Source organism: Geotrypetes seraphini, chromosome 4 (assembly GCF_902459505.1).
Source record: "Geotrypetes seraphini chromosome 4, aGeoSer1.1, whole genome shotgun sequence".
Classification (NCBI taxonomy): Eukaryota; Metazoa; Chordata; class Amphibia; order Gymnophiona; family Dermophiidae; genus Geotrypetes; species Geotrypetes seraphini.
The window spans coordinates 286,303,879-286,316,233 of record NC_047087.1 but is presented as its reverse complement, the minus strand read 5'-3'; the positions used below and the strand labels follow the sequence as shown (position 1 = coordinate 286,316,233).

Genomic DNA, 12,355 nt, shown 5'->3' with positions numbered 1-12,355 from the left:
TGCCAAAAGGAAGGGGGCTCAGGAGAAAGCCAGCAACATAAAATACATTTCTTCCCTAAAATAAAACATTTACTAAGAAATAATTTTTCATAAGAAGTGTACATATTCAAGAAAGAGAATTGGGCAAACATCATTGAAAGCACTGAGACTGGCACAGGGGTCTGCAACAAGCCCTGTAAAAAGGAGGCCAGCGCCTTCCAAAAGGCCTGAATCCCCTTACAACTCCAAATACCATGAAAGTAAGAATTTACCTCCACCGAACAGCGGATGCATATCTGAGTGTCAATACAACCCATATGGTAAGCCTGACTCTGGGAAGCATAGGCCCGCAGGACAGTGCGAAAGTGACATTCACATAATTCAGCACTATGCACCAATCCCGCAGTACGTTTCAGGGTTGTTAACAAAAAATTGCCCCCCAAGTCCCTGCCCAAGTCCCGCTGCCATGCCTCCAGAATACCAGGGAAAACCCTAGGCGGGCGAAGAGCTAGGATCCGGCCATGTAAAACAGAGATAGAGACCCTAGTATCAGGATCGGCAGCCAAAAAAGTACAGAGCCGGGTCCCAAAATCCCCTTGCAAGGAGTGCCCCTGGAGGGAAGCCACATAGTGACTGAGTTGACAATAAGCAAAAGGAAGGCCAATCTCAGGGACCCCCCTCCCCGCTAACTCAGCACAAGGTAAGAGAGACCCATCATCCTGCAGAACATGCCGCAACTGTTCCACCCCCCGAGCCCTCCAACGACCAAACACGGAAGGTCCAACCCCCGGAGGGAAAGCTAGGTTCCCCACCAACGGTAGAAGGGCACTAGTATGAGAATCCTGATTCCACAACCGAAGGATCTGATGCCACACTGTCCACAAGGACCGAAACAAAAGGCTACGCCTACATAGTCTCGGCAGTTTAGATAACGGGGCATGGAGGAGATACAAAAGATGAAGAGGATAGAAATGATCCCGCTCCAGAGAAAGATCCGTATAGAAAGAGGTACCCAACACCCAATCACTAACACGACGAAGCAAACAGGCCTGATTATAAACCCTGATGTCGGGCACCCCCAAACCACCCCCGTAGGCTGGCCCCACTAACAATGACCATTTCAATTTAGGTCTCCGTCCACCCCAACAGAACTGGGTCAGTAGGGAGGTGAGGGAACGAATATCCCTCTGCAACAAAGAAAGGGGAAGAGTCTGGAGAACGTAAAGCCACCTCGGGAAGACAACCATACGAAATAAATGAATTCTACCCAACAAAGACAACGGCAACGCCTGCCATTTGGCGAGCAACAGTTTAGTGTCCGCTAGGAGTTTATCGATGTTGAGACGATACAGTTGGGCTACATCCATAGTCAGCCTGATCCCCAGATATCTAAAAGAGGAGTCAGCCCAGCGCAACGAGAATTTATCCCCCCAAAACTGCTGAAGGTGAGCCGAGGAAGCCAGCGCCTCCGATTTCACAAAATTCAAGGCAAAGCCGGAGAAATCTCCATATTCCCGAAGGGCAATACGGGCAAGGAACGCTGCGGGTCCGTTAAAAAGACTAATAGATCATCCGCAAACGCCGCCAGTTTAAAATGTGAATCTCCCAGCACCAATCCCCGAATATCCGCATTTGCCTGAAGCTCCCGAAGCAGAGGGTCTAAAGAAAGCACAAACAGGAGCGGCGACAAGGGGCAGCCCTGGCGAGTCCCTCGGCAAATAGGAAAAAAACCAGAGCAGGTCCCATTAACCAAAATCCGCGCCTCTGGATCACTATACAGCGCCTGGATTGCACCAAAAAAGAAGGGGCCCAAACCATACGTCCTCAGCACCGCAAAAAGGTAACCCCACCGCACCCTATCAAACGCCTTCTCGGCATCAAAACTAATAAGCATGGAGGGGCTACCGTCCTGCCCCACCCATTCCAAAGCTAACAAGATTCGCCGGATATTCTTAGCCACCGGCCTATCCCGCACAAACCCCACCTGAGAGTCCGAGATCACCGAGGGCAAGACGCGCGCCAGGCGGGTAGCCAAAAGTTTTGCCAAAAGCTTCGCCTCATAATTCAACAATGAAATAGGACGATACGATTCAGGCAAAAGAGGGTTCTTACCAGGCTTCGGGAGAACTATAATAGACGCTAAATTTACGTAACGAGGAAGAAAGCCCTTAGCAACATTCAGATTATAAACTTCAGCCAGCACCGGCGCTATGTCCGTCACCAACAATTTATAGAATTCACTCCGAAACCCATCCGGGCCCGGCGCCTTTCCCAACGGACTGACCCCTATCGCCCCCTCCACCTCCTCCGCGGTAATGGGAAGATCCAAAACGGCAGCATCCCGCTGAGATAAACAAGGTAAATCAAGGCTGTCAAAATAAAGTTGCCCATTCAAAAGCTCGGGGCCTGGATCTGTATACACCTCAGCAAAAAACTCCCGCAACAGCTCACAGATCTCCTCCGGCCGATGATGCAGCTCCCCAGAAGAGCCCCGAAGAGCAGATATGCTCTCAGGTCCGCCCCTCGGATGCGCCATGCGGGCCAACAATCTACTACTCTTATTCGCGAACCGAAACAGATGAAACTTAAAGTACTCCCTCGTCCGCAGAGCCCGGAGATGCAACAATTCATTCAGTTCCTGCTGGACCTCCAAAAGCCGCGTACGAAGCAGGAATGAGGGCGCCCTACTGTATTGACGTCTCAACACAGTGGCCTTCCGCTCCAAAGCCAAAATCATCCTATACTTCAGCTTCGACTCCATGGCCACATAAGCAATAACATCCCCCCGTAAAACCGCCTTAGCCGTCTCCCAATAGAGGATGGGATCATCACGATGCTGCTGATTATTGTGTTGAAAATCACGCCAGCGCTGTATCAAAAACTCTTGAAAACGAGTATCCCTATACAGATAACATGGAAACCACCAGGACCCTCTAGTGATCGGAGAGTCTCCCCAAGTCCACCGAAATCCCACCCAAGCGTGGTCAGATATTTCAATGGGGCCCATATCAACACCCACGTCCCGCACCAATTCGGGCAGGCCAACAAACCGAAGGTTATTACGGCGGGACCTGTTCTCCAGGTCATCCACCTTGGCACGCAACGCAGCCAACGCTGTAGTATGGGCGGACTGCTCCTGGGCAAGCTGCTGGACGTGATCCTCTGCAGCACTCACCCGCTGTTGAGTCTCCTTGACCTCCGATGTGAGGGAGGCAAATCGCTGATCCAACGTGTCCAGTTTATCTAGTATGCGCTGCAGTTTGTCCCCCAGAGAGCTCTCTAGAGCAGCCTGAACCTCTGCCATAACTGCAGTCACCCAGGATGAGTGAGGAGCCTCCAGCGACGGGGGTGCCACGTGGTCCGCCATCTTGGCCTCTGGCAACTTACTCCGCTCCCAATCTTTCCGGACCGCCTTAGTTGCCTTGGCGATCCTACCCGATGCTCCCAAATCTCGCCGCGCCACCAAGAAGCTCCCCAGCGCAGTAGAAGGACCAAACCTGAAACTGGACTGCAGAGGGAGAGCCACGCCGTAGTCCGGTGTGTCGGAGCCGCAGCAGCACGTTGTCTGCGGCGCCACGTGTCCGCCGGGAGCCCCGGGAGCGAATATGCAGGGCTGCTGTGTAGGGGAGTCCCGAGTTGCGCCGCGCCACCAGTGAGTTCCCCAGCGCCACGGAAGGCCCGAACCAGAGGGAGAAGAGCAGATTAAATGCCCCGCCGCGGTTGGGTGTAGCGGAGCTGCAGCAGCACGCTGTCTACAGCGCCATGTTTCCGCCGGAAGTCTCCTTTTTTTCAATTAATGGCAGTAAGGACCCCCAAAGAAATCCTATAGTAATCAATTAGCATGCGCTAACAAGGTTGCAGCAACTGATTAGTACTAGAATACCCACTCTCTGCCCCAGTCACCCGTACAAAAATAAACATTTTTTTAGCACACAGATAGCATATGCCAATTGGGAACTTACTGCAGGACACCCAAGCATGACCCACAGTAAGCCCCTTTAAGCTGTGGTAAGAACATGCTAACTCTTACCACAGCTTAGAAAAAGGATCCCTTAGGCAGCCACCAATATGCACAGAGCTTTATCTTTAATAATGTCCATTATTTTTGCTCATCTTCGCTAAAAGTAAATTTGACCATGTCTCCCCGCTCCTGGCCAAGATCCACTGGCTTCCGATAATCGCCAGGGTCCTCTATAAATGCGCCTGTTTAACTTTCAAAATCCTATATGGTATCCTCCCTCCCTTTATCCCTCTTTCTTGGAATTCCTCAAACCCTAATACCACCAGATCCTCCCACAAATTAAAACTATCCTTCCCCTCGCTAAAAGGCATTTCCCACACAGGAAAGCAAGGGACCTCCCTCCACTTCAAAATCACTGAGCTCTGGAACAACCTTACCTCCCCTCTTCGGAACTTGAGCTCTCTCCAAGTTTTCCGCAAACATCTGAAAACCTGGCTTTTCTCAAAAAATGTAAGTCTCCCTCCAACTTAGGAATCAAGGAAACTCTTATATCTTGGCATCCCAAGTCCTCTAAATTTTCTTCACACTTCTACCTCTAACCCTCTGTTGTAGTTCCTTCCTATCTCTCCTACTGTAAACCGCGTTGAGCTCTACGAACGTGGAGATGATGCGGTATACAAACCTAAGGATTAGATTAGATTAGATTATAACAAGAAACAAATGCACTGAATTTAGACAATGTGTTTCACCCTTCATATTTTTTCCTGCAGAAATGATAGTGCCTCTCTATACCTAACAGAAATAATTTTAAGCATCGCAAGGTACACCAAACTTCCATTAGCTGCGCCTAAATCCAGTTTTCCTGTCCCCTGTCCAATCTATGACCAACAAATACATTACGATGCCTTTCCTTAAACAGCATTTTGCTTCACTGTGCAATAAGAATACAGTAGAATCTCAATCATCCGGCACCCATGGGGATTGGTGGATGCCGGATAACTGTTTTTCTGGTTGATTGAGAGTGCTGTGTTTTGTCTAACCCAGATCTCAATTCCCCCCTCCCTCCCGCCCCAGTACGGCAACGGTCCTAAACCACAAAGCCCCCCTCCTTCCCTCAAGCCCCAAAGCAGGCGGCAGTCCTGGGTCGCAAACCCCCTCACTCGCTCCCTCACTCCCTTCCCCAAAGCGGCAGCGGTTCAGCAGGAGGCAGCAAAACAGGCTGCTCGGGGCCAGCCCCGGCCTTGCATGTCCTTACCAGTAGCAGTGAAGCATTTCAGGAAAATTTTTATTTAATGTAAAATGATACTTATATCCTCTCTTAACAAAAATAAGATTTAAAATGGCTTTACAGCCGATGACAGACGCAATAAAAACAATCCACAAAATACTCGACTATCTCCATAAGCTTATCAAAATTTTTCCCCAGTTTTAACTACAGTCCGCTCAAGATTACATCCATTATTCAATACAGTTCTAAACAAAAACACAGCATCTCAATTTAATCAAGGATAACAAAATAAATGTATCTTTTCAACTTTTTTTTCCTGAAAATAAAATGGTTAATTTCCCTTCTCAATATTGTCTGAAAGTATGATAACCAAGCAGACAGGAAGTTTGAATGAAAACCTTCATCTCCCTTCATCAAAGTACTCTCACAAACCTTTTGATTAACTTTATGCATACTGCTGATGAATGGTGTGTGACACTCACTTAAGGACTGCTGAGGCTCCAGACCCCCTCCCTCATTAGAAAGAGGAAGACAATGTATATTGAAGTCTAGAAATAGCATTTAATATTGATTTTTTTTTGGGGGGGGTTAACTGCAGACAGTCAAATTTGAGGCTGCATTATCAACCCTTGGGATTTCCAGTGATTAGTGGCTTCCTTTATGAATATTTTCATAAAGGCAGCTATTAAATCCCAATAAACAAATAATAAAAACAAAAGTTTGCCAGTCCTGTAAATGAGCCGGATTGGAACTCCTCTCATATGAGGTAAGACTAAAATGGTTAGGGCTCTTCAGCTTGGAAAAGAGGCGGCTGAGGGAAGGTATGATTGAAGTCTACAAAATCCTGAGTGAAGTAGAACGGGTACAAAAATTACAAAGACTAGAGGACGCTCGATGAAACTGCAGGGAAATACTTTTAAAACCAATAGGAGGCAATATTTTTTCACTCAGAGAATAGTTAAGCTCTGGAACTCATTGCCAGAGGTTGTGGTAAGAGTGGATAGCGTAGTTGGTTTTAAGAAAGGTTTGGACAATTTCCTGGAGGAAAAGTCCATAGTCTGTTATTGAGAAAGACATGGGGAAGCCACTGCTTGCCATGGATCGGTAGCATGGAATGTTGCTACTCTTTGGGATTCTAGAATTTTGCTACTCTTTGGGGGTTCTGCATGGGATGTTGCTTCTATCTGAGGTTCCGGAATCTTCCTACTCTGAGATAATGGAATGTTGCTACTCTTTGGGATTCTAGAATCTTGCTACTCTTTGGGGGTTCTGCATGGAATGTTACTACTATTTGGGATCCAGAATCTTGCTTACTCTGAGATAATAACAAAAATAAGAACTGACTGTACTGAAAACTAGTGCACAGAGAGTGAGAAGGATTTATAAAAAATATGCTCAGAAAAGTGAAACTCTGAAGAGAGAGTGACTACCCTCTCTTGGGGTAAGAGTTTACCGTAAAATCATTGCATAATTTGTTCAGAAAAATCACTCTCTGAGAACTAGTAAAGGAGTTTGAAAGCTTATTTTAATCTTGAAGTTTCTAAACACAGTCCAAATTCAAAAGTTTGAAATATAATAAATCTCGCTGGATGTTAGGATAATGCACTTATCTTATAGAGATAAACTTGTTAAAGGGGTCTCGGGTCTCAACCCGAGACACACAGGAGACTACTTGCAGACCTAAGGAAGATAAGCATCACTATATTGGGACAGACCAAAGGTCCATCAAGCCCAATATCCTGGTTTTCAACAGTTTCCAATCCAGGTCACAAAAACCTGGCAAAATCCCAAAAGAGTAAAACAGTTTTAATGCTACTTATCCCAAAAATAAGCAGTAGATTTTTCCAAGTCTATCTTAATAATAGACTATGAACTTTAAGAAACTTGTCCAAACCTTTTTAAAACCCCGCCAAGCTAACTGCTTTTACTACATTCTCTGGAAATGAATACCAGAGTTTAATTATACACTGAGGGTCTGATTCTATACATGGAACATAAAAAAGTATGATTCTATTAATGTTATGCATAACTTATAGAATAACACTTAGCGCCGGCTATGCAACTTTTAAGTGCCGCTTATGTATCATAACTTTTAGACCCACCCATTTAGGCCAAGGAAACCCTGGCCTAACTGTCTGTGCTTAAGTTGTGCACACATTGGCACATAAGCTAAAATCTTGTGCATAACTTAAAAGAACACCCATGATCCACCCCTAATCATGCCCGCTTTCCAGATTTACGCATTCGATCCGACTCATATTTTGGGCAATGTGCCTACCAAATTCTATGCATAAAACTTTCAATTAACTCCAACTAGCGTCAATTATGAAGTGTTAATTGCCAATTATCAGCACCAATTAGTCCTATCAATTAAGCTGTGTGTATACTCTGGCTGCGTGCATTAATGTATGCGCACAACTTTAGGTACCATATATAGAATTTGAGGGTGAGTGAAGATTTTCTCCGATTCATTCCCCCCACCCCCCTTTTTTTTTTTTTATCACCGACCATAGCGCTAAAAGCTCCGATGCTCAGAGAAATCCTATGAGTGTCTGAGCTAATACGGCCTTGGCCGATGATAAAAAGCCTAACGCAGCTTCATAAAAAGGGGCCTTTATGTTCCAATCTTATTGTTGAACAGGTAAAATACAATGCATAACATATTCTTCTCCATTAAAAGGTTAACCAAACATAGCATTTTCATTTTCACCCCTAACCCATCCCCCACCTTCCTTCTCTCCCCTCCAGTTCATACCCTGCCCCACACTACATTCTTCAGTGTAGCCCCAATCCCTTCTTTTCATTTGGAGTATTCTATTATAGCTTATTCAGTTATATACTGTGCCCTCCGGGATGTAATTTAGCTTCTTTCTATGCCCCCCTAGTCCTTGTATTTTTGGACAGAGTAAACAAGCAATTCACATCTACCCACTGCACATTTTATAGACCTCTATCATAACCCCCTCCTCAGCCGTCTCTTCTCTTAAGCTTAAGAGCCCTAGCCGCTTTAGCATTTACATCACCCTTCTCTGTACCTTTTCTAATTCTGCACTGAGAATCAGCCCAGATTTGTAAATTCTTTTGCATAAAGGGTGCTTGTGCAAACCAGCTAGAGCATGACAAGGGGCAAACTTTTCCCCATCCCCACGGGAACTCATTTTCCCGTCCCGGCAAGTTCTTTTCCTGTCCCTGCCCCATTCCTGCAAGCTCCGTCCTCATCTGCCTAAGCCTCAAATACTTTAAAATCATAGGTAGCAACATTCTAGAGCAGTGTTCTTCAACCGCCGGTCCGTGGACCTGTGCCGGTCCACAGAAATTTCCTGCCAGTCCACAGGGCCAGCACGTGCATCAGGCCCAAAACAATGTTCTTCAACCGCCGGTCCATGGTGCAATCGATGCGGCATTATCTTTGAAACAGCTCCCTCTTCCTCACTGTTTCAGTGCACAAAGCCACGTCAGTGGCTCTTACGCGCGTCCTGCACCTGAACCGGAAGCCTTCTCTCTGACGTTGCAACGTCAGAGGGAAGGCTTCCGGATGAGGCACAGGACGCGCAAAGGGCTGCTGCCCGCAGCTTTAGGCACTGCATCAGTGAGGAAGAGGGAGCCGGCCTAAAGATAATACCGGAGGCGGTATAAAATGGCCAGGCGGGAGCAGGCTAGAAGGTAAGGCATAGCATGGAGGGAGGGAGACAACAAAGGTATTGGGGAATTATTTTATTTTTGAATTTAGTGAATGAATTATGTCAATTTTGAGAATTTACATCTGCTGTCAGTGTGCTATGTGTAGTTTAATTTTGTGGTTAACCATTATGTGTTGTTAATAAGATTATATTGTGCATCTGTGAAAATGAATGGAAAAAATAGTGTTACAAATAGTACTATTATAGGGGCAGAGTCTGGGGTGGAGATTGGGTAGAGATCGGTGGGGTCTGGCCCACGACTTAGCCCAGTGTTCTTTAACCGCCGGTCCATGGACTGATGCCGGTCCACAGAATAATTCTTTTATTTCTGCCGGTCCATAGGTGTAAAAAGGTTGAAAAACACTGTTCTAAAGCTCAGATTGTGATGTCATAATGCCTCATTCCACCAATGCCTAAGCTCTGTCCTCATCTGCACAAGCCTCACACACTTTAAAATCATAAGTAGCAACATTCTAGAGTTCAGATTGTGATGTCATAAAGCCTCATTCCACCAATGCCTAAGCTCTGTCCTCATCTGCACAAGCCTCAAACACTTTAAAATCATAAGTGTTCGAGGCTTGTGCAGTTAAGGCAGAACTTACAGGAATGGGGCAGGGACAGCAACAAAACTTGTGGGGATGGAAGGGGAAAATTGAATTCCTGCGGGAATGGGGAAGAAAAAAAAACTTTGTCCCCGTGTCATTCTCTAAAATCAGCAACACTTCATTCGCTTTGTGCACACTTTTTCATTCAAGCACCCCTTCTGCAAAAATGACGCAGCAGTGTAGCATTTAGCTTCCTGGTTTTGAACAGGAAGGAAAAAAAGAAAGCTAAAGCTGCAACTGATGTTTCACAGTTACTACTGCCAAAAATACCAGACAATATTCCATAAACCTCACGTGATACTTAGGTGGATTCTGGATATGTCCCAGTCAAGACACAGCTTATGCTTCTAAACTAAAACTATGAAATCTTGGGGAACATGTGGTGTAGAATCCAGTAAGCTGTAAGTCAGCCTGTGTCACTGTACTTCTTGGAACATTCAAACGCTATTTCTCACTTTCATGATTCCTCATTTCCTGCATTAATAATGTATGGTAAAGTAAGACAGCAGCCATTACAATGGGACATGGGCCCTGTGGGGGTCTGAAACAAGAGCTTTCCCACATATGCACTGACAGCTGAAAGCAGTGCCAGTACCAACAATTTAGAACAGTGTTTTTCAACCTTTTTACACCTGTGGACCGGCAGAAATAAATTAATTACTTTGTGAACCGGCAAACTACTAGGACTAAAATTTAAAAACCCCGTTTCCGCCCCCATCTCCGCGAGCTCGGTCACCTCAGTAACTATAGAAAAATAGACAAATATAGTGCAAAATATAGACAGCAGATATAAATTCTCAAAACTGACACGTTTTGATCACTAAATTGAAAATAAAATCATTTTTCCTACCTTTGCTGTCTGGTGATTTCATGAATCTCTGGTTGCGTTTCCTTCTGTCTGTGTATCCTTTCTTTCTTTCTGCACTCAGGCCCAAGAATTGTCCCTTTCTATTCCCTCCCTCTTTCCTTCCTATGTCCTTAGTGTCCCCAGTGCCTTCTTCCAATGTCTAAAACCAGCTTAGGCCTTTCCCCTGCCTCTAAACGCACAGAGAGAAAAGAGGCGTTTTTAGAGGATGGGAAAGGGCGGGCGGTGGGTGGGCCGTCCTACACCTAGGCGTACAACATGTATAACCAAAGATTTTGACAGGTTGCCTAGTTGGCACTTATACGTTTTGACTTGGTGCCGAAAAGGGGCCACTGAGTTGATCGTGGCTGCTGCGATCAGCTCAGCGGTCCCAGCAACCTGCCTAGCCCCCTACAGCAATGATCACGGCAGGAGAGATGGCTCATCTCCCCTGCCGCGATCCACCCTTCCCCCCCCAATGATCAGGGCATGAGGGAGCCAAAGCCCTCCTGCCCAGTGAACCCCAACCCCAACCCCCCCCAGGCTGAATCCATTGGGGCCAGAAGGGAGCCCAAGCCCTCCTGGCCCACGACCCCCTCTAACCCCCCCCCCCACTAAAATACAGGCAGGAGGGATCCCAGGCCCTCCTGCCATAGACGCAACCCCTCCCCAATGACCCCCCCCCCGAACCTCTGATCGGCCCCCCCCCCGCAGACCTGTGACCCCCCCCATAGACCTCACGACCCCCCCACCCCACCCCCCTTCCCTGTACCTCAAAAAATGTTGGACGGACAGACGGGTGCCAAGCCCGCCCATCTGGCAGGCCAGCCAGTGCAGGAATGGGGCAGGATTGGCCCAGGTGGCTCAAACCCCATCCACAGGTGGGGCCTGAGGCGCCTGGGCCAACCAGAATAGGCCCAGGAGCCTTAGGCTGCTCCTGTGGGCGGGGCCTTAAGCACATGTGCCAGGTTGGATCTATGTGCCTAAGGCCCCACCCACAGGAGGGGCGTAAGGCTCCCGGGCCTATTCTGGTTGGCCCAGGCGCCTCAGGCCTCACCTGGGCGGGGTTCATAGGCTTCATAGGCCCTGGAACAATGTACGATGTACTGGCTGTACTCCCCTCTCCTCAGGCCTGGTGGTGACAGTATGATTCTATCTCGTGCTACCAAAGGTTCATTGATTACATTTTGTCCTCCAACCACCATATTCCCTTGGAGACCATTTTTTTTTCCTTTGCCTAATGTTCATGTTTAAATAGCGGTAAAAAAAATAATAAATTCAACCTTATCTAAGAAACTAGAGCTGATGTGGTCTATCCAATGCAATTTTCTGAATCAGCACCCAAATAATCCCAAGGACAGGTCAAAAAACAAAACAAGGTACCAAGAAAATAAATGTTTTTTGTTGGGCTGTGTTTATTTATTTATTCATTCAGTTTTCTATACTGTTTTCCCAAGGGAGCCAGAACGGTTTACATAAATTTATCCAAGTACTCAAGCATTTTTCCGTCTGTCCTGGCAGGCTCACACTAATGTACATGGGGCAAAGGGGGATTAAGTGACTTGTGTAATCATTGGATAGCCTTAGAGAAGCTGATGCGCACAGCTCTTTAAAAAATGAGCGGCTTCACCTGGGGCTGTCTCTGCCGTAGTAAGCATGTGAGTGAGAACACTGTTGTAAGTCACATTATCATTGGAATGTTTTTTTGCACTTGGATACGTCCTCTGCCACTTCCCAATTTTGATTTTTGCAGATACTGGTCCGAAGCCGTGACACAGCTCGAGGGCAAAACGACAGCTAGCTTGACATCGGCAAGGACTGGCGGAGATGCAATAACTCTTTAAAACAATCCAATTACCCTACCTGCAGCTAAGTAGTTTTGCTTTGTTGTTCTTCTAAGTTTTACATTTGAGCAGTATTCAATGGGTAGGAGGGGGATTCAGAGCCAGTGAGGAATTGTTCCCTTTCCAGTGCGGTTCTACCAATCAGTAACGCACGGGGATCTGAAGCTCTCCCCTTACATTTTGAAGCATATAAATAACGTGATCATTTTGATGC

General features: G+C 46.6%; 1 protein-coding gene across 1 annotated transcript in view; it reads right to left on the bottom strand.

The window, feature by feature from the left end:
* The window catches only part of LDB1 (LIM domain binding 1), a 297,290-nt gene that overhangs the window by 232,099 nt on the left and 52,836 nt on the right, over window positions 1-12,355 (bottom strand). The window lies entirely within an intron of this gene.